We start from the raw sequence: 21,123 nt of genomic DNA, 5'->3' as shown, positions 1-21,123 counted from the left end.
CAGTTTATAAATCTCCAAGCACTACAGAAATGCTTTAGTTATTCTATCTCCATTTGATCATAAGCTTCTTAAAAGCTGAGACCATTTATATAGATTCCCTGGCTTCTGTAAGTCCCAACGAATCTTATCTTCTACTTTTCCAATACCTCTTAACTCTACTGCATTTCCTATTTAATACAATGTTTGCATATGTTTGTTTGTATGTTGTATCTCCCATTAGATTGTGAACTCCCCAGGGTCAAGGAATTTCTTTTGCCTCTTCTGGCCACTTATTTAATGTTTCTTAATCATCATTTCCTCCGTATCTCCCCATAGCATCTTCATATTGGCAACATATTGAATACAATATGCTGTCCAAGAATTAAGTCAGTTCATTTAATCAGGAATGGAACTGTCCAGACAGACCTCTCAAAAGTTACCCACTAAATCGAGGTAAAATAACCAAAAGAAATTCAATTTCTAGAAATAAAGAAAAACAAATTCCTCAGAATGACAATGAGCAACCTGAAGTAACACTCTGGCAGGGTTTGTTTTTTTTTGTTGTTGTTGTTGCTGTTTATTTGTCTGCTTTGTTTTTTAAGGTGTTTTACGGGAAACAAAAGAAATTAACTGGAAGAAACATGTAAATACATGGCCACTAGGTGGTACAGTGAGTAAAATGCTGGAAGAATCTGGAAGATTAGCATTTGAATCATGTATCTGAGCAAGTCGCTTAACCATTCTCATCCTCAGTTTTCTCACTGGTTAAATGAGAAAATAATACCTAACTCACTGAATTGTGAGAATCAGATGGGATAACATACATAAAACTGTGCAAACCTTAAAGCTCTCTACGTTGTTATGGTTCAGTCATATCTGAATCTGCGTGACCCCACTTGGGATTTTTTTGGCAAAGACACTGAAGTGGCCATTTCCTTCTTCAGTGTGCCACCATTTTAAAGATGAGGAACAAAGGCAAATAGGGGTTAAGTGATTTGCCCAAGGTCACATGGCTAGTAAATGACTGAGTATGGATTTGAACTCACACCTTCTATCTCCAAGCCTGGGGCTCTATCCACACTGCACCGCTTAGATGGCCCAAAGCTCTCTGTAAATGCTAGCTATTATCATACAATGCAGCAGCACTAGAAACCACTTAAGAAATGTAGACTCAGTTCAATAACACCCTCAAAAAACTGAAAAATAATTCTAACTCTGCCAAAAAAAAAAATCTCAGGAGCAACTAAATTAAACTCTAAATGCAAGTGGGAAATAAGGGAGAGAGGCATTATTAAAATGAAAAATGGCAAACAAGGTTAAAACATCCAGCACTGTATAATGAAAAAATAATGAATTTAGAACTGGAGAAGCTAGGCTCAAATCCTAATTCTCTGCTTACAATTCGTATGACCACAGGCAAGTCACTTAATTTCCCTGAATTTCAGTGTCTATCTATAAAACACAGATACTATGTCATTGCCCATCAGTTCATTAGAAAAGGGCACCGTGACTTTTGATGTATCTTCTTGCTCTATGTATGATCCTATGGTCACGAGAAGCAACAAAGAAGAAAAATGCAATGGAATGAATTACCTAACACCTTACGGATCCATGTGCTTCAGTAGTGAACAAAGAAACATCTCCAGACGAAAAAGAAACTCAAAGGTGAAGCCTGAAGCACAATGAAGCTCTATAAAATGAAAAGATTAGCCAGACCTGTAAATAGGGAACTCCTTTGGGAGTTCTGACCTGCAACAGGCTAAACTGATTGGGTACTGAAACTAAATTTGGCATTGACACAGTAATCCCTCAGAAGTGGGAGTCACCAGGTTGCCTAAGAAGGAGTGAACTAGCCTAGGTCAGAAATGTGGCATTTGGGTAAATCGGTGTGATCTGCCTATGAGTGGGCCTGTACATTTCCAGATGGGGTGAGATAGATCCAGTTTTAAAAAAAGGGTATATACCAAGATAAACAAAATGTTGTCAATGGAGATTACTCCTCTAGCTTGGTACTCAATTAACTGCACAGTTTTTTTCTGGCAGCCTGAATCCTATATACCTTGTTTCTTGCAAGGCCCTTCCCATATCTTATCAATCTTCATTTCTATTTCAGAAATGTTTCTTATCATCTCAATAACATGAAATCCATCTGTCAAGTTCTTCATTTTAGCTTATTTTTAGTCACCATTTCAGGCACCAGTATTAAAATGAATTTTAATAATGAACAACCTTTGCAAAATCTTTTTAAAAGCACCTCCTTCCCCTCCTCCCCCAACACAGATGATCCCAACTCTGATGAAGCAGCTAATGAAATCATAATGGGAAAAGAAGTACAATGATCAAATAATCCAGCAACAACCATTCATTAAGCACTTACTATATGCTAGGCACTGTGCTCAGTGCTAACCAAGGGATGGATGCTCATAATCTAATGGAAAAGACAGCATACAAATAACTGAATACAAAGAAAAGGCACTAGAATTAAGAGAGGTTGGGACAAGCTTCCACTAAAACATGAGGTTTGAGTTGGGACTTAAAGTCAGACTTGTATTGATTTGATCAAAATTTCAGTTTTAAAAAAAACATAAGCTTTCATCAGTTGATACATGGCTCAACACTGTGGTACGTGAATAACAGACTATTACTGTATGAAAAAAGGATAAATATAATGAATACAGAAAAGCATATGAAGACTTGTAATATGATACGAAGTAGTTGTAAGCACCCCCCAAGAAGACAGTAGATATACTAACTATAACAATGGTGACATGCTAATTTTTTGGCATTGAATTTATGACTGCTACTTCCTTAAGACAGCAAGTCATATAACTAGCTGGAGCACGCAGCTCAGGTAACAATGGCTAGTGATAGAAGAATTTTTGATTCAGCTTTATCGCTCCTATTTACTTAAACTGAGTCATCAACTACAGCCCTGACATAAACTGGTTAGCTCCTGTTCTATGTTTACAAAAGTCCAATTTGAGATGTTAGAATTAGCTCCAGTGTTTGCTAATCAGTTTATTACCTTGCCTGATAAAGATTTTTCCTTTCTACTATGCGTTGTTTGATTTACAAATCTTTCCCTTCCCCTTTTGCACTCTGTAAAAATTCCAAATACATCCATCTTGTCCTATAGAAAACTTTTGAAAATGTATTCAGTAAGTGCTATAATCTGGCTTTGAGCCTGGGTTGTCCGACTGCCTTCCATACAACAGAACAATTTTCTACTCTTATACAACTATTCTATGCTGTTCCTCATATGAATAACCACATAAAAGATCTTTTTTTCAACTCTGGCATAATCCAAGTTTTTTGCTCAAGCTGTTTGTTCCCTCCACCTGAAATGTCAACAGACAAACATACTTTAAATTCCTAATTCTTGCCTGGCACTAAACTAAGAACTGAGGATACAAAGAAAGGCCAAAGACAGTCACTGACTTCAGGGAGCTTTACATTCTAAGGGGGAAAACCATCTGTCTCTATATTTTCTCCCACCCAGTTCTTCTGTGATTAAATCCTACCTATCCTTCAAGGACCAGTTCCAGTGAAAAATATTCCATGAAGGCTTCCTTAATTTCCTACCCATTATCCAAAACTAATCTCTTCATGCTTACATCTCTTATCTTTTTTATGACTTACTCAAATAGTTATAACAAAGGTATTGGACATGGTATATTTTATTTCTTTCTACTAGATGGCAATCTCCTTTCTAGTCGAGGGGTGGGGAACCTGCAGCTTCTAGGCCACGCGTGACTGTCTAGATCCTTGGGTGTGGCCTTTTGACTAAGTCCAAGTTTCACATGACAAATGCTTTTATTAAGGGGATTTATTCTGTGAAGTTTGGATTCAGTCAAAGGGCCGCATTTGAGGACCCAGAAGGACACATGTGGCCTTGAGATTGAAGGTTCCCCATCCTTGGTCCAGACAGTCAGCATGGCATGTAGTGGTAAGGGGGATGCTCTTAAGGCCCAGTTCTGCAAACAAATAGCTGCGCATCCACAAAAGCTTCAAGTTTCTCCCCTGTGAAATATGAGTGATAATACTTGCACTACTTGCCTCCCAGTGTTGGGAGGAAAAGGTTTCACAAAACTTATAGTGAGTCACGTAATTTATCATCTTATTCCCTTTCAGTACCTAGCAGTGTCTTGCACATAGGAGATGCTCAATGGGACTATTACACAGGAAAATGCTGATTCGATTAGAAGACAAGGGGTTAAATTAAGTTAATTTGTAAAGAATAAGTAATTGAATAGAAAAAAATTTGCTGAATCTGCCATAAACAACAAGGAAAAAAACACACAAAAATCCAAAAACCCAAATCCCCAAGGCAAGGCCAGTGAGCATGTTTACAGAGGAAAAGCCCTAAAGCGGATTTTTTTTTACCCAGGTCTCCCAAATAATTTTTGAGAAAAGCATGTCTACCCAACCCATAAAGAAGCCTGGCATGTTAACCTGACCATTTCCACTGACATAAGATATGCATACATTAATTATGTAGATATGAGTGAAATAACTAAGACTTATTAGAAATGAGGTAAAAACCATAAGTATGCACAGGAAGGACCAAGAAACAGTGAAAAACAATAATTGCAATAGCTACCATTTTTATATTACCCCTAATATGTGCTAGGCACCATACTTAACACTTTACAAATATTATCTCATTTGATCCTTGCAACAACTCAGCACTAGGAGCTATTATCCTCATTTCACAGTTGAGTCATTTCAGTCATGTCTGACTCTTCATAAGTCAGATCCCATTTAGGTCCCCATTTGGGTTTTCTTGGCAAAGATAGTGCAGTAGTAGCCATTTCCTTCTCCAGCTCATTTTGCTGATGAGGAAACCGAATCAAATCCAATTAAGTGATTTGCCCAGGGTCACACTGCTGGTAAGTGTCTGAGGTCAAATTTGAACTCAGTCTTAGGTTCTACAACTTTACTACACCAACTACTGCCCCAGCAACTGAGGTAGAAAAAGGTTAAGTAGTCCCTAAGGACACAAGAGAAAAAAAGTTTTATTTTCCCTATTGTCTACCAATCTCAAAAAAAAATTATCTTCAATCCATTGTAAGAATGGTTGCAAATGGAGACTGAGAAGCACCTGAACCTTTATAACATAATGGTTACAATTTTTAAAATTTAGACCCAGCATGTTAGAACTGGAAGGAGACCATAATGATTATCTATCCTACTAGTGAATTTTGCAAATGAGAAAACTTCAGTCTGGTACAGTAGTCAAGTGACAGACACAGCTTGGAATGAGGTAGTATACTAAAACAAGGCTTTTATGTATTGACTCCCTTCTATAATCACATCTAATATCCACTCAGGAAAGTTTTAACAGTTAATTAGCATTTGGACTGGATCTTGAAAGATGGGTAAGAATTACAAGGTTGTAAATCTCATAGGCTGCACTTGAGACTTTCTCTGCCATGCTCCCAGAAACTCCTTCACCTGAAAACTCACACTGGCCCTGGAATTCACACATGGGAGATGCTCTTGCAGCCACTCCCAGAACTCCATTTAAAAAGGATGTCCAGGTCAGCCATGAGCTGAACTCTGAATTTTCTCTACCTTGGTCCCCAATCAAAATACCATAACCTCTTCCCCCATCCTTTTCAGCTTTCTTTTATGTGGTCTTCCCCATTAGAAAGCAAGTCCATGAAGGGTATGGATTGTCTGTCTTTCTGCTTGTACTTTGTATGTGTGTCTCTTATTGTGCCTGGTACACAGGCTTATATAAAACATTGCTGATTTGACTACATAATCACCTAAACAAAAGCTGCAGCATCAGTTCTAAAAGTCTAATTCTTCCCTGGTCATCCTTAACTTTAAAAAAATGTTAATGAAGAATAATCTCTAAGTTACCTTTTGTCTCCGATATTTTTGTTTCTCTGTTTTATTATTCTTTGATATTATACAGAACTGCACCATGTCCTTAGAGCAGAAAGACATAGGAATGTTGATGAGTTATTAGCCTCATTCCTCTTTTCTTAATACAAGTATGCTGTTAGGCATCTGGAACCTGATCTTCTTAAGGACCATCTCTGAAAGAAATCAGAGGTTGTCATCTACAAATAGAACCTATGAATGTAGCCTCAGGAGTCTCAAAAATGAGACATGGACAATATGATGCTTTCTGGAGAGTAGGGAATATATATTGGGAGGATGAATAAGGAAAATAAGGTTTATCTACCTTTAGGTAGCATAGTTTGTAACAGATAATTAAAGATGCTACTTATTACTTATGTGGCCTAAAGTAAACCACATCCCTATCTGGGGGCCTGTTCCCTCATTTATTAAATGAAGGTATGAAAATTGATGATCTCTTAAGGGCTCTTTCCACCCCCAATGGTCTATAATCTTAAATTCTTATTCAACAATCTTGTCACTGAACTCATTACACCTATATTCAATTTTACTTTAAAGTAACCATTTCATTAATTTTCCACGTGGAATAAAAAAGTCTTAAACTGGGGAGCAAAAAAGGAAAAACAATAATATATAAAGCAAAATTGATAAGACAAAATAGTGATTAACCTATTTCCTCCTATAGTTTTCCTCTACATAAAAGCAATATTACAGTTTTTTGTGGTAAAAAGTCTTCTAATTTCTATTTCAAACAAAATACTTAAGAAATAACAATTTCCATTTTCACTTCTGTCCTTTCAACGTCTACCCTATTATTATTCATATTGATTCAAGCAATTTGGATAATAAATATAGCTACAAATATCAAGTGTCAGCAAAATGCTAAGTACTAATAAATCAAAACAATTCTAAAACTTTAAAATAGTATTTGATGCAGTGTGACCAAGTAGAAAGAGCACTGGTTCTCAAGTTGAGGACCATGGTTCACATGTCACCTCTTACAATTTATAACCTGGTGCACGATGTTGGACAAATCACATAACCCCACCCCTCTTTAATTTCCTTATCTGGTGAATTAACTGGTCTCTGAAGTCCTTTTCACTTCTAAAGTGATGATCACATATGGTTTTTAAGCCACAATGACAGAAAAGCAAAGTATTAGTGACACCTTTCCAAATTTCTTATTTCAGAACATCACTGTGGTCTTGAACATACTGACAGCAGCATTAACTTCCTGAATTTGGTTTGATGATATGTCAGTAGCCCCCTCCCCTCTAAGTCTCTTTGAGACTCCTAATCTTCCTTTATTATAAAGATGAGTATAAAGAGGTACCAGGAATGGATACCCCAAATGCAATAACAAGTAAAGTGACCATGCTTCTGTCTTCTAAAAGGGCCAGGCCCTATCTGTAGTTGTGTGCAGTCCCAGACCCTACAAAATATTCATGTTTTTTGGAAAGACACTGTAAAGTTTGAGCACAACCAGCAGAGGATGGTGACAAAGGATCTCAAAAACCAGCTGAGTATAGCCAAAGGAACCAGGAGTATTTAGCATGGAAAAGACTTAATAGGGAACATGGCTTCCAATATCTGAAGGGTTGTAATAGTGGCTCCAGATGACAAAACAATGAGTGGAAGTTAAGAGGCAGCAGGTTTTGACTAGATGTAAGGAAGACCTTTCTAATACAATGAAATGGTGTGAAAGACTTATGAGTTCCGAATAGATCCAAGTAAAAACTGGATGACCTCCTGCCCTCCATTAGCCTCAATTTCCTCATCATAAAATGAGCTGGAGTGACTTTTATGATCACCTTTCAGTAGAGCTGAAAGGGACCTAAAAGACAGAGAGCTAGCCTAGCCTAACCTAATTTTATAGTAGGGCAAACTGAGGCCCAGAAAGCAGAGCGATCTGCCCAAGGTCATGAGCTAAATTTATGAACCTATGTCAATGTAATAATTTGCGCTGCTTGAATACATAATTGTTTTAAGGATTTGGGGTTTGTTTTTTTTTCAATGGGAGGAAAGGAAAGAAAATCTATTTCTTTTAATTCAAAAAAGGATATTCAACTAAATAATTTATGAGTCTATGAACTGAATGAATAGAAAGATGGAAGGACGAACTAGTATCAGTCCTTTGTCCTTAAATAAATCCAACACCTAACCTTCATCTCTTCAACAATTTAATTTGTCCACTCAATTATAAGGTTTTGAAAACAATTTGTCAATATTATGATGTGCTCCAAAATATTCTTTTTTTTCCAGTCTTTTTAAAGTAGCAAATTATTTTTCTGAAGTCACATACCTTAGATCAGGGGTTATTCAAGGGGGTCTATGAATTTGAATGGCAAAAAATACGTAATTATTACAATACAATTGGCTTCCTTTGTAGTACTATGTATTTTTTCTGCCTTTAAAAACATTATGCTGAGAAAGGGTCCAACAGACTTTACCAGACTGTCAAAGGAGTCCGTTAACACATAAAAAGTTAGGAAGCCCTGTATAGTCAGCCAGTGAGGACTAAAATCTAGGTCTTCAGACTGATAACTAAATTCTTTTCACTACAGAATTTCCTGCTATGTTCCACGAAGTAAGGTAGATAGGCCGGACTGAATTTTACTTTAGCATATTAGTTTACAAGTTCATTTTTTTCAGTTCTGTGCTTCATGCATCTCTTTAAGAACTGACTGAAAAGCAGTACCTCTACACTTTCAAGCAGGCTAAAAACACAAGAAAAGATTCCAGATATACCAAAAGATTCAGAGAAGAACTTTTGTAGTACAAAAAAAGAAACAGAATCAGTGGTCACTAATTGGAGAATGGCTCAGTGAATTGTATTATATGCATGTAAAAGAATACTACAGTGCTGTGAGGATCTCCAGATAAGAAATTCTGAGAAATATGGGAAGACAGCTATAATTATGCACTTAGGAAGAGAAAAGAAAACTTTTTTTTTTCCTTTTGAAGGTGGGTCTTGTGGATCTTCTTTTATTTTCCCACAACTGATTCCCACCACCCAATGGAGAAGTCTTCAATCCCAGTTTTCCAAAAAGTTCACTGGTAAAGTACTCTATGGAACAGAAGCTTGCTGGTTCATTCTTTTCCCTGTAGACACTTAGTTTTACCAAGTTCAGTTCCTTGTCCTTGAACTCCCTCTACAGTGCCAACACTAACAAGAATTTTTTGTCCAACAAACCAGCTACTCTACACTACATGTTACTGCTCCCTTCACACAAACTTCTGATGAACTGAATATATTAGTTAAATCATTGAAATTTCCTCCTCATCAAATTCTTAACCAGCCATATCATCAACATCTGGAATTAATTTGATCAGATTTTAATCACTGACTCTCAGTTGTGGAATTTTTCTTCTTCAATATTTTTCAATAAAGATGACCATAAATTAGCCAGAAATCTGGAATACTTATCACTGGAAAAACTAAAGAAAATGTTGTATTTTTTAATAAATCTTTCCTAAGATCTAGCATTTGAAAAACTGTCAAATATTACCAAGAATTAAGATGAACTAAGCCTCAGATTTTTCTGTCTTCATAAATATAAAGTCAATATGATACTTCTGAATATAATTCAAGTTCAAGAAATCCACACTTCTGACACTGAGTGGTATTTTGTGAAAACAGTGGGTGAGAATTACATGGAAAAATGCTACAATTCCTTTAGACTCTCTTTGGGTCTCAGTTTTCTCATCTGAAAAAAAAAATGGAATTGAACTAGATTTTTAAGGTACCTCAAATGCTAAATTTTATGAAACAAATTACCAACTAAAGGGCAATCAATCCTTACAAATTATAACCTTTCTATTTAACTTTGCATGTCTTCAATTTAATAAACATTTAAGTAACTGCTATGTTTAGAGCCTGTTCTGAAGAAAATACTAAGATTTTATGAGATTACTAACTTCATGGAGCTTAAAGTTTACAAGAGAGATATAAGAAACAAGGTATGTTCAAATATTAAAAAATTAAAACAATCTTTTATATGACATGTTGATAAAATTTCCCTACAGTAAACTCTAAGAGTATTTAATTCTTGGTTTGCCATGCAACACCACACACTATAAGCTGATCATCTGTTTTAACTTAAAAATTTTTATTCATTCAGATTTTTACTCAATTGTTACTATTTGTAATAGGATAAAACCTGTATAATCAGCCTTTTATTTCTAGCCAATATTGAAAAATACAAGAAACTGACTTGGAAATATGTCTTCTAGTGATCATCTCAACATTCTATGCCCTTCTTCTTGCCATCCCTAGCCCTGCAATTATAATTCTTTCCCTAACTCAACTCACAACTTGTCCTCTCAGTGTATAAATACTGGCCCAAATGGAATGTTAATTTATACTAAGGAACAAGATGTCTCTCCCAAAACGATCTGCATTTGAACAAGAATTAAAGCGCCTTAATATACAGGAATAAAGCTCCTACAATTATTATTTGTCTCCAAAGAACATGAGGAGATGATTTTTAGGAGTCAGAAATGCTCCTCTGTGCCTCTAGCAAAGTGCCACCCTTTCTCTTCTAGAAATACCAGCCTCTTCAACACTGAGAGAGGGCACTTTTCCATCATGCCCACTACAGCAAACCCCCTTTTCAGGGTATATAAGTCAGCTCCATGAAATCTCCCCCTTCACATAGAGCTCATCTATCTTTCTTGGCACCTTTCACCGGGGGGGGGGGGGAGGGGGGCAGAATACATGTTCCTTTTTAGTCACTTTTTGTACTGGGGCAATTCCTTCTTGTAAAGACAAAGTGTCACAGATTTACACAAGGATGTGTTTATAAATCCCTTTTTATCACAGACAAAGTTAATTGGTACTTTGTGCTTGAATTATAAAGATTTAAGAGTTGTATCACTTCAGATTTGAGTTTCTACGCACTAAGGAAATGAGATATCTATTTGTTGGTATTGAGTTATTTCAATGGAATCCAATGAACCCATTTGGAGTCTTCTTAGCAGATACTACAGTAGTTTGCCATTTCCTTCTCCAGCTTATTTTACAGATGAGGGAACTGACGCAAACAAGGTTAAATGACTTGCACAGAGTCACACAGCTTGCAAGCGTCTGAGGCTAAATTTGAACTTAGGTCTTCCTGACTCTTAAGTCCAGTGCTCAACCTACTGTGCCACCTAGTTGACCTATCCATCTATATCTACCTATATTGGGAGAGAGAGACTGAGAAGACAGGGAAGAGGGAGGAGAAGGGAGGAGGAAGAGAGAGGATAGAAGGGAGAATAAAGACAGGGGAGATAAGAGAAATGGGCAACACGGGAGAGGAGTCAAGAGAGGTAGAAATAGGAAGGCCTTCCAAAATCAGATTCTGAATGAGGATTTAGAAGATTATCAAAGGATGCCAAGGCCTCCCTAGCCTTAAATAAGGACATTGTCTTGAAATAATTTCTAATATTCCTTCCAGTTTTAAAGGTTTTACTAGTGTAGGATCGTCTATAGCCTGGATCCTTTCTCCAAAGCAGGTTGTTTACATCTTACCATGCAGACATTTTGTATGTTTGAGAGGCACTGCATATACTATTCTTAAAGACTTCTATAAAGGAAACTGTACAACCTCACTCTCTTGGGCGGAAATGATCTACATCATAAAAATAAAAAAGACCAAAACTTCTCTTGTATTTAATGTATATTATTTTCAACTATAATACCCACCTAGTTTTGTTTCACAATAGTACTGATTCAATAACCTTTAAATAATCAGAGCAATTTTGAGATAAATCAGTGACTTTAAAAACCCAATGAGCCAGCCTTCTGATTTTGCAGATGTGGAAACTGAGATTCGGAGACCTCAGGTAAAGTGTGTAGAAAAGCCCTAGGCTGGAAGTTAGGTGACCCAGACCTAGGCTCTAATATCTTGTTTGTGACCCTGAACTAAGTTAATTCTCTGTTATTGTTTCCTCCTCCATTTCTAAAGGTTCACTTAGCTCTCACTGTCTGATATGAAACAACTTAGCTGGCATCACTGAGGTCTCCTTTTAAACTCTGGAGCTCCAAATTGGATGTGGTATTCTAGAAAGAGTGATCAATTCGAGAGAAAATAAAAAGGTTACAATTACAGTTCCTCTTCCTGCCACACTATGAAAAATTAAAATCTTGCTTTAACCTTCAGTACATATAGTAAGCTCTCAAATAGCATGCATTTAATGCTTTCACTCAAAACTACGCAGAAAGCAATGTTAAAATGGGAAAATTACCATAAGTAAAAAGAACTTATCTATTGTTTTAAAGTAGCTTGCATGAAAGAATATACCACTACAAAGGGCCTTAAGACCTGCTTTAAAAAAAAGTACAATGGTCACTTATACTGATAAAAATTAATTTTTTTTAACGTAAATGTAATGTTGCCCTCAAACAATGCTCTGAAAGGTAAGAGGGAGGTCTCAATCTGACTTATCAGTTACTTTTTTGATTTTTTTTAAACTCTCCATTCAAGTGAATTCAAATTAATTGTAAGGACTAAATCCTGCTCCCAAAAAACAGATAATGAAACACTTAGGTGGGGGACTTCGGATGCAGAATGTTGTGTATGCAGTCAGAAGCCACTTTGTTGATTTTGCTTAACTGTTTTTCCTTGTTAAAAGGGAAGGTTCTATGAAAACATGGGAGAGGCATATCAGAAGAGTAATAAACAAGTCATCCGTAAAACTTTAAATAATCAATTAAAAATATATTTTAACGCATTCATGAAATTAACCATCATCTATTTAGAGTTCTCTTGAGTCAAAAGATTCCTGTGCAACCAAGTTCTGATTTGAGAGGTCAATTGTACAAATAATCTTATATTCCTTTTTTTTTTTACTTCAGAAAATTAAGTTTGGCTTTAGCTCTTTTCCCCTTTAGTTCTTTTTATGTTTTGATTTCCCAGGAGAAGGGCAAGCATGCATGCTCTCTCTCTCTCTCTCTCTCTCACACACACACACACACACACACGCTCTCTCTCCCAGTTTACTAAATGAGCAGTCCTCAAAATCTATAACCCTAATAAGGACTGAATTTTTTGAAGTTCATTAAAGATATACACAGCCGCGAAAGCCTCCCTACTTTTCCTATACAGTGTCATCATTAACGGGAGTTTATAAAATAAGAAGCATGAGCTCAGAACTACCACCAATTTCTGACCCCAACTTCTAGAACCTACCTTTAGGATCAGAAAATTAAAGATCTGAGAATAAAAGAAAGTGTGTGTGTGGGGGGGGGGGGGGGGGTTCCTCAGGTTAAATTCACACATTTATTGTTTTAAAGGGACAATAAAACCTTGCAGCCCTGAAATTAACAATTACCTGCACAATAAAAGCCGATTAAAGAAAGGCTACATTGTACAAATTAAGTAGTTCTTCCTGGCTTAGGGTCCTGTTAACCCACGATAAAAGGGTTTGACAGCAAAATGGCCCAACCTCCTTCCACAACTCGGGGAAAAGAAGGGTTCTCCCAGCCTCCACTCGCTAACCTGCACCACTGCACCGCCCCCAGCCAGCCCCATCTCACCCCAGGGCTTCGCAAGGTTTCCGCTAAAACTTTCAATGGGACGCTTCCCTCCAGGAACTTTTGTCCTTTAGCTGGTTCCCTGGGCGCTGATTCCGTTACTGAAAATCCCGACCCTCCAACTCGCCCCCGAAGCCACGAACCACAAACTCCAGTAAGAACTTAGGTCCAGCGGTAGGCAGCCTGCTCCCCCAGTGTCCTAATTCCCTGCTCAGGGGCACCACAAGCCTCCTTCCTGCCTGCTCTCCTAGGCATTCTTTTTGAAAACACCAGACCCATGGGGGCAGGGGTATCTTAAATCAACAATATGTATGCGCATGGAGGTTAACATGGAAATGGAGAGTTCTTCCCAATTTCCCCCTTTTTAAAAAGTATTTGCCATCTCTGCATTTCAAAGCGAGGTGGAGGGAAGAGGGAACCACTCTCCCAAAGCCTAATTTGAGTTTAGGGTTAAGGTCTTGGGAGTCCAGCATTCCCGAGAGGCTCCACTCTGAAGAACCCTTTAGCACAGTCGGGAGTCCTTGCCTAAGCTTGCTGGGGGACTGCGGAATCATCCTTGCTTCCAGGACTCCTTCTCTGGGGGGCCAGTCCAGGCTCCCCAGCACCCTCAGACACCCCAGCTCGGCTACCGCCCTGCACATCAGCCCACTGCAGCTGGAGCTCTGCTCTCTTTGGTCCTGACTTCCCAAGCACACATGCGCTCCACTCTGGCTGCCTCCCCTCACTGCTCCCCAGCCCAGCACCCAGCTGCATCCCCACGCAGCCTGGGAGATGCTGACACAAGGATCCCCATTTACTGACAACGCAGTTCTTAGTCTGGAAGAAGGACCTCATGCTGTAGACAAGTTGGCTAGAAGGAGAAAAAAAAAACCTTACCTCAAAGACCCTCTTTGTCCTCTCCCTGGGGTTACCACCTCTCAGGGCTTGACCTGCAGTCGGGTTTTCAAGAATAATCTCCCGGCTGTGGGTTAAACCAATAATTCTTCGGGTTAGAGCCTGAGTTGAGGGGGTGGGGGGAATCCTCGAAAGCCCGGAGTTCCTAAAGCCAAGTTGGAGGAGTGGTACCCCTTACATCCTTCCGCCCTGCAAGAGTCCACTTCTCCGGGTCTTCATCGTTGCTGAGCTGGGAGGGAGGAGGTCCCTGAAAGATGGGCAAATCATCAGGTTCAAACCAGGGTTTGACCGTGAAAAGGGGTCTGGGGAGGGCAGGGGAGGGAGTAGGTGATGAAGGGAAAAGGTGGGGAGGCCACAGGGAAAGTAGGGCCCACATTGAAGTGCTTTGTTCCCGCACCCCAAACTACTGCACTGGGGTTGGAGTAGGCCAATCCCTGGTACCAAGTGGGTGAATATTGTGGTGTGGCTGCCATCCTAGGGGCACCTTTGGGAGAAGGCACGTTGGAACTAGAGTCAAGAAAGAATGAAGGACTCTAGAAATTTGGATCAGAATGAATGGGATAAGGGATGAAGGCTATGCAAGGCAGCACCTCTGGAAGTAGGAGGGCTTGGGGAATCAAAGGGGGTGGCATGGTGAGTGTAAAGAGCACTGGATTTAAAATCAGGAAGTAGGTCCAAATCCCAGCTTACAGTGATCTTGAGCAAGTCGCTTAACTATTCTGAGACTTGTTCTTCATAAAATGAGGAGGTTTGGGGCCGGATGAAATGATCTCTTAAGTCCAGTGATCTGTTCTAAGGTCACTTGGTGCTGGCCTTTTCTTCTCCTGTTCATTCAACAGCCACTGGGAAATATGTGTATAACCAACACTGCTAGTTCCTAGGGAATTTTAGTAACACTATCTTTCAAAGAGGTGGGAAGAGGAGCCCAGTTAGGTAATCTGTAAAAGCCAGTCCTCATGTACCCAGTGTTCACAGTTTTTATTCCTCCGTACAAGTCAAAACAATTGAGGCTGTCTGCCCACTTCATGTCCAGGTTTATTATTTGAGCTTCCCAATGAAATCTTATGTAGTCCTATTTCCAAATTTTATGCTACCTCACAAGGAAAGCCTGTCTATTTATCAAGTCTGGACTGGTTTGGTGGTAGGGATATTTGCCCTATAGGTCTTCCTCATCAAACCCTCATGCCTATCTTATATTCAGTCCAACAACACCACCCTTTCTTTTGGGGCTGTCTTTTACCATCCCCCTATCTCTTTCACCCAAACTCTACAAAAGAGGAACATACTTTTTTTAGTCCCTTGTAGAGATAGGTTTGGGGGCAGGGAAGGTACATATAGTGTTAGAAGGGGCATTGGAGATCATCTAAACCAGCCCTCTGGTTTTTAGGAGTGAGGTACACAGAGAATAGGTGACTTGTTCCCACACACCCAAATTAATGACCAAGCCGGACTAAAGCCCAAATCCCTTATATTTCTCTCCACTGGACAATGGTTCCTAAGCTTCTCTTTAATGTCCACCCTCCCACCCTCCTCTGATTCCCCTAGAATGAATGCCTTACTCAGAGGAAAAACCGCAGGCTGGAGGAAGCCAGAAGCAGTTAGCAGTTTGCTTTTTAGCAGAGGTGCTTCTCTATCTTCTTCCCCTCCCCTCTTCTTCCTTCCTGGCTAAACAGGATTAATCCAACTTTCCACCAACCCCATCCCCCAGCTCTGCTTCTTTCCTCCTAACTAAGCCCTCAGAGCCCCTCTCTTTCCCTCTTCACCTTCCATTTCTCCTAGCACATACACTTTTGAAAATCTTTTCTGTAGTTCCCTTCCTCCTCGATTTTTCCCTCCTCTCTCCCCCCCTACATGGGATACCCCAGTCAGCTGAGATCAACAAGTCATGATTGCAACTGAATGATTTGCTCTCTGCAAGACATACCAGACTCAAAAGCAAGGAAGAGAAAGCTTTTCAAGAGACATCACCTGCTGGCTTAATGTCAGGAAAGAGAAAAGTTTGAACAAGGGAGGGAACCAAAAACTGGTTCTCAAGTAGACATTTCAAGGCAGCACAAAGGAAAAATGAATGTCGGTTCATTGGAAAAGAAGTGACAGGAAAAGGGGGAAAGTGGCAGCACCAGATAGACAGCAAGCAATATAAAAATCCAGTTTTTAAAAAGCAAAAATATCAGTGGGAAAAAAGTAAAAGGTAAAAATCCAAATCAGGTCAAATATCAGAGTAAAATTTAGTGTCAACGAATAAAGTAACTTCCTGACACTAAGGAGATCATTTAGTCCGATAAAACGTCAGGAGGCAGAGGAGAAAGACCTGATATCAGAAGAAATGGCTTCACATCCCAGTTCTGACGTTAAATAGCTGTATGACCTTTAGGCAAGTCCCTTTTCTTCTGTAGGGCTATGTTTCTTCATCCATAAAATGAGAAGGTCTAGCTAGATGATCTCTAAGGTGCTCCAACTCCAAGTCCTCTGAAATATAGACCAATCAGCAAATATATCTAGTGAGCACCTAGATGTGCCTACTAAAATGAAGGCAACTGGACAACACAATCTCTTTTCCCAAGGAGTTTGCATTCTAATTGAGATAGGATTAGCAGGCATTAAATAATTATGAAACATAACAACTGTAACAGGAGAATATAATGAAATGATAAAATTGTACACATGCACACTTTTTTATCCAAAAGCCCTGGATCAAAAATAGTTGTGGCACCACTCAGCCTGCTTCTGTAATATCCTGCGTCAGCTTATGAAAATAATTCACCTGATAGATATGACTTCCACAGTGCACAACACAGTTGGATTAGACCATTTTTAAGGTCCCTTCCAAGCTTTAAACTTTAATTATAACTGACAACACCATTACTTTCAGAGAGAGAGAGAGTAGGGGAGGGAGAAAGGGAGGGAGGGAGACAGAGAAACAGAGACAGGGACAGATTTGTTTTGTTAGGAGGGAGACAGTTTAAAAATAGAAAAATAGTACTTAGAACAACAAGGCCAATCCTAGGCAAAACTGTCAAGAAGGAGCTTTGCCATCTTCTCATATCCCCAATCTTCCATCCCATTTCCTGGCTCTCTGTTCCAGTACCTTACTCCAAATATACCTTTCAGGTCTTGGTTTTTTCTGATCTTGAAGAAATCCATCTCTTCTAAAATGTTAATAATGCCTTAACACATCAGAGATTTTTCAGCGATGGATTACTGAATCAGAAATCTACGTATGTGTAACTGCATGAATGTTTTGTTATTATTACTGATTGATGCAAGCTGTCACATCTGGTACGCAAAATTAGCTTGTTCATGAGAGTTAGCTAATTAGACGTAAAAGGTTCTCAATTAAAACCTCCGGTGGCCTGTACCCTTGGGTGCAGTGGGCAGCATTTAGCCTGCAGGCAGCATTGTATCCTCAGACATTAGAAAGAGTATTAAGTCATTGGACCTACCAGAGGTAGTTACAAGCTCTCAAGGACCAAAGGAGGCTTTTCTTATGATACACCCTTCAGGCCTAGGACTGGCAGTAAGAACAATATTCTCCTACCTGCACCCGACAAATTGTGCCACTTATGTGGCCAGTTTACCTGGCTGGACAACAAAGAGCACTGGATTTGGAGTCAGAGAAATGAAGGATCAAGCAGAATGTTTAGGGGGGTGGAAAACACAATAGACATAATCTAGGTTTTGCTCTAGGCTCTTACACTTCCTAGCTTGCTGCCTGAGGGAAAGTTCTTTAATCTTTCTCAGTCTTCTTTAATCCATTTGCAAAATGCAAATCTCAATGCTTTCCTCAAAAAATCATGATCAGGAAAACTATTTAAGTCATTTTGTACAGCAGAGAGGACAGTCACTGCTTTTATTAAATCTTACAGTATTGTACAAATCTGAGTAACATTGCTGTTCTAAATCAGAAAACAATAAACAGCATAATGAGGTTTCTTGTAGTAGGTCAGTAACATATGATACCATGTTATCTAGCAAAAAATAGTGCAAAAGGACATAATCTAGAATCTCTAATATCTTTCAAAACTCGGTGCCAATGCTCTGTTCTGGAAGAAGTCTTTCTTGCTCCCCACAATAACCAGTGCCTCTCTTCCCTCAAGGTCACCTTTTCTTTATTTTTTAATATACTTGTTTACATTGCTTCCCTTGATGACAGTCTGGAGTTCCTTATGGGTAGGAACTGCCTCACTGTTGTATCTGGAGCCCCATCACTTAGCACCATTGCCGAAACAGATAGTAGGCTGCTAGGTGACTCAGTGGATAGAGGCCTGGGCCTGAAGTAAGGAAGACCTGAGTTCAGCCTCAGACACTTACTAGCTGTGTGACCCTGAACAAGTCACTTAATCCTGCTTGCCTCAGTTTCCTCATCTGTAAAATGAGCTAGAGAAGGAAATGACAAACCAAGCCAGTATCTTTGCCAAGAAGATCCCAGATGGAATCACAAAGAGTCTGGCATGACTGAATGACAGTAGCTCCCCACTGATTGGTTGATGAACTAAAACAGGAGTTCTAAACCTGGGGTCCATTCACAAGTTTGTAGATAAATTTCAGGAGGTCCATGAACTTGGGGTAGAGGAAAGAATGACATCTTTATTCTCACCAGTCTCTGACCGAAATTTAGCACTTCCTTCAATTATGATTTTTTTTTAAGTTCTTAGGAATCGACAACTTTCACCAAACTGTAAGAGGGTTCCATCTCTCTCTCTTACACACACACACACACACACACACACACACACACACACACACACACACACACACACACACAAGGTTAAGAATTCCTGCACAAAAATATCAGGGATAATAGTATGTTTTTGTAGAACAGAGCTCTTATCCTTAATTACTTGGGTCTCACCTTGAAAAAACTGTCCTAAAGTTAGCAAAAATTTCTTAGCAGTTAAATTTAACATTCTAGGGGAAAAAAATAGAAATGTTTTCATGGAAATACCTCTGGGTTTCTTTTATGAATTATCCTTTTGCTTCTAGTCAGATAAAACATCTGTCTTCAAATCCAAAACATTGTTTGCTTTTTCCCCTCATACTAGACTTGAACCTGAATTAATCATCATATGCTATTTTTGAACTTGAAAGTGGCATCATCAAAAGATAGTGATGTAGAAATCCAATTTTAAAAGCAGAAAAATCTGGGGGGAAAACAAACGTAAAAAATCCAAACCAGATCAAATATCAGAGCAAAATTTAGTGTCAAAGAATTAAGTAATTTTCCATCACTGAAGAGATAGTTTAGTCTGATAAGATGTCAAGAGGTAGGGTAAAAGTACTTGAAACAGTACTTCTTAAGGCATTTTCCAATTTGAATTGTATTAAACTGCTTTCAACTCGTGTGCAAGGGTTGTACAAAACTGGGAGAAAAAACTTGAGTGACAAACTTGATCCCTAAAAGTCCATTGATTCAATCTTAATTTCATCCAGTTAAAATGATGGCTGTGTATGGGGCTCATGGAGTTATGAAAACGATGACAGCTTGGACCAGTTTTCCCAGTGACCAGTAGCTGTCTCATGAAATCATATACATTTTTCTCCTCCTTCCAAATATATACATACACACACTTCCCCATCCAATATCTTTCCTAACACATCTGTCTGATACACACACATTCATCTCCTATACCTTCATAATCTCCATTGACTCAAATTTTTCTGCCCTTTCCTTCATGCACACTTTTCTGCTCCTCACAAATATGTTTTTTCTCATACACACACTTGTTAGACTTCAGGACCACCTTTTCCTTAACTCAGCCAATTCTCTGAAAGAAGAAAGAGCTCCATTATCCAGTTCTTAAATCTAACAAAATGTACTCTGGTCTAAAATATGGATAAGAATCATTGAGAGTTACTTGTATGTCAATGGACACTTCCAATAGAGTTTTAAACATTCCTGAACTCTTAACTGTTACATTAATTTGCATTACTAATGAAAATTTTTGTTCATCATAATAAACTGCAAGGGAATCTGTCCAAATAAGTTTAAACTGATAGAACATTTGAGGTTTTATTCTTATGATTTTGTTTTCTTGCAAATGGTTAAGAGGAAGTTAAAGCAAACTTGGGTACTCACTTAGTATAAAACCATCATTTGAGCTATAAACTCCGATTAAATCTACTTGAAGTAGATAGATCTTCGGCGAAAACCCTCTGTACTCAAGCTGCAGGAAGATAAGTCTTGAGTCAGCCTTTAAAATGCTTGAATTACTGCCATCTCGTGGATAGTCAAGGAGTTGAACCAATTTATAATCAAGTACCTTCCCTTACCTAAACCACACTTCAAAGAATACTTGTCCTAACTTTTCAAATTCATGCTCTTGTTTGCAATAGGGCAGTTACAATTCTGTGTTGCTGACATCACTGAGTGAAGTCTCTTGGTTTGCCTCAAGGAATGGTGGGGTTCCCCCTCCTTAGGGGTCCAAGAAGAGGTTAGTTGAACACTGTCCAATATCTTATAGCAGAGATTCCTTTCTAAATGATTGGATCATATAGCCACTGTGGTTCTTTCCAACTTAAAATTCTGTCATTCTGTGAAAAGAAAGAGAAATAAAAACACTATACTAAAGTTCCATCAGTTTTTATTACTAGAAGCATTTAATCAAATTGTCATGATAAGACTATAGATAATAACCAGCACTCATCAGGGATTCTTAACCTAGATTCTGTGATCTTGCTTTTTAAAATATTTTGATAACTATATTTCAACATAATTTATTTCCATTGTAATTTTGTGCATTTAAAAGAATTATTCTGGGGACAATAGGCTTCACCAGGTTGCCAAAGTCATCCACAATACACAAAAGATTAAAATACCCTCCTTTAAGTTCTACATTAACCAGGAACAAAAGATAAATCTAGAT

At 38.6% G+C, this 21,123-nt stretch overlaps 1 protein-coding gene across 2 annotated transcripts in view; it reads right to left on the bottom strand.

The window, feature by feature from the left end:
• Nucleotides 1-14,507, bottom strand: part of GREB1 (growth regulating estrogen receptor binding 1) — a 215,748-nt gene extending 201,241 nt beyond the window's left edge. Inside the window, exon 1 of one of the 2 annotated variants that reach the window (XM_072635234.1) lies at nt 14,243-14,507. The gene's annotated coding sequence lies outside the window, so the exon portion shown is untranslated. The remainder of the gene's footprint in view (nt 1-14,242) is intronic. The other variant, XM_072635241.1, reaches the window with a different exon arrangement.
• Between the last annotated feature and the right edge of the window lie 6,616 nt (nt 14,508-21,123).

This window comes from Notamacropus eugenii, chromosome 1 (assembly GCF_028372415.1).
Source record: "Notamacropus eugenii isolate mMacEug1 chromosome 1, mMacEug1.pri_v2, whole genome shotgun sequence".
NCBI classification, from domain to species: Eukaryota; Metazoa; Chordata; class Mammalia; order Diprotodontia; family Macropodidae; genus Notamacropus; species Notamacropus eugenii.
The sequence above is the reverse complement of the archived record's forward strand: the minus strand, read 5'-3'. Positions and strand labels throughout refer to the sequence as shown.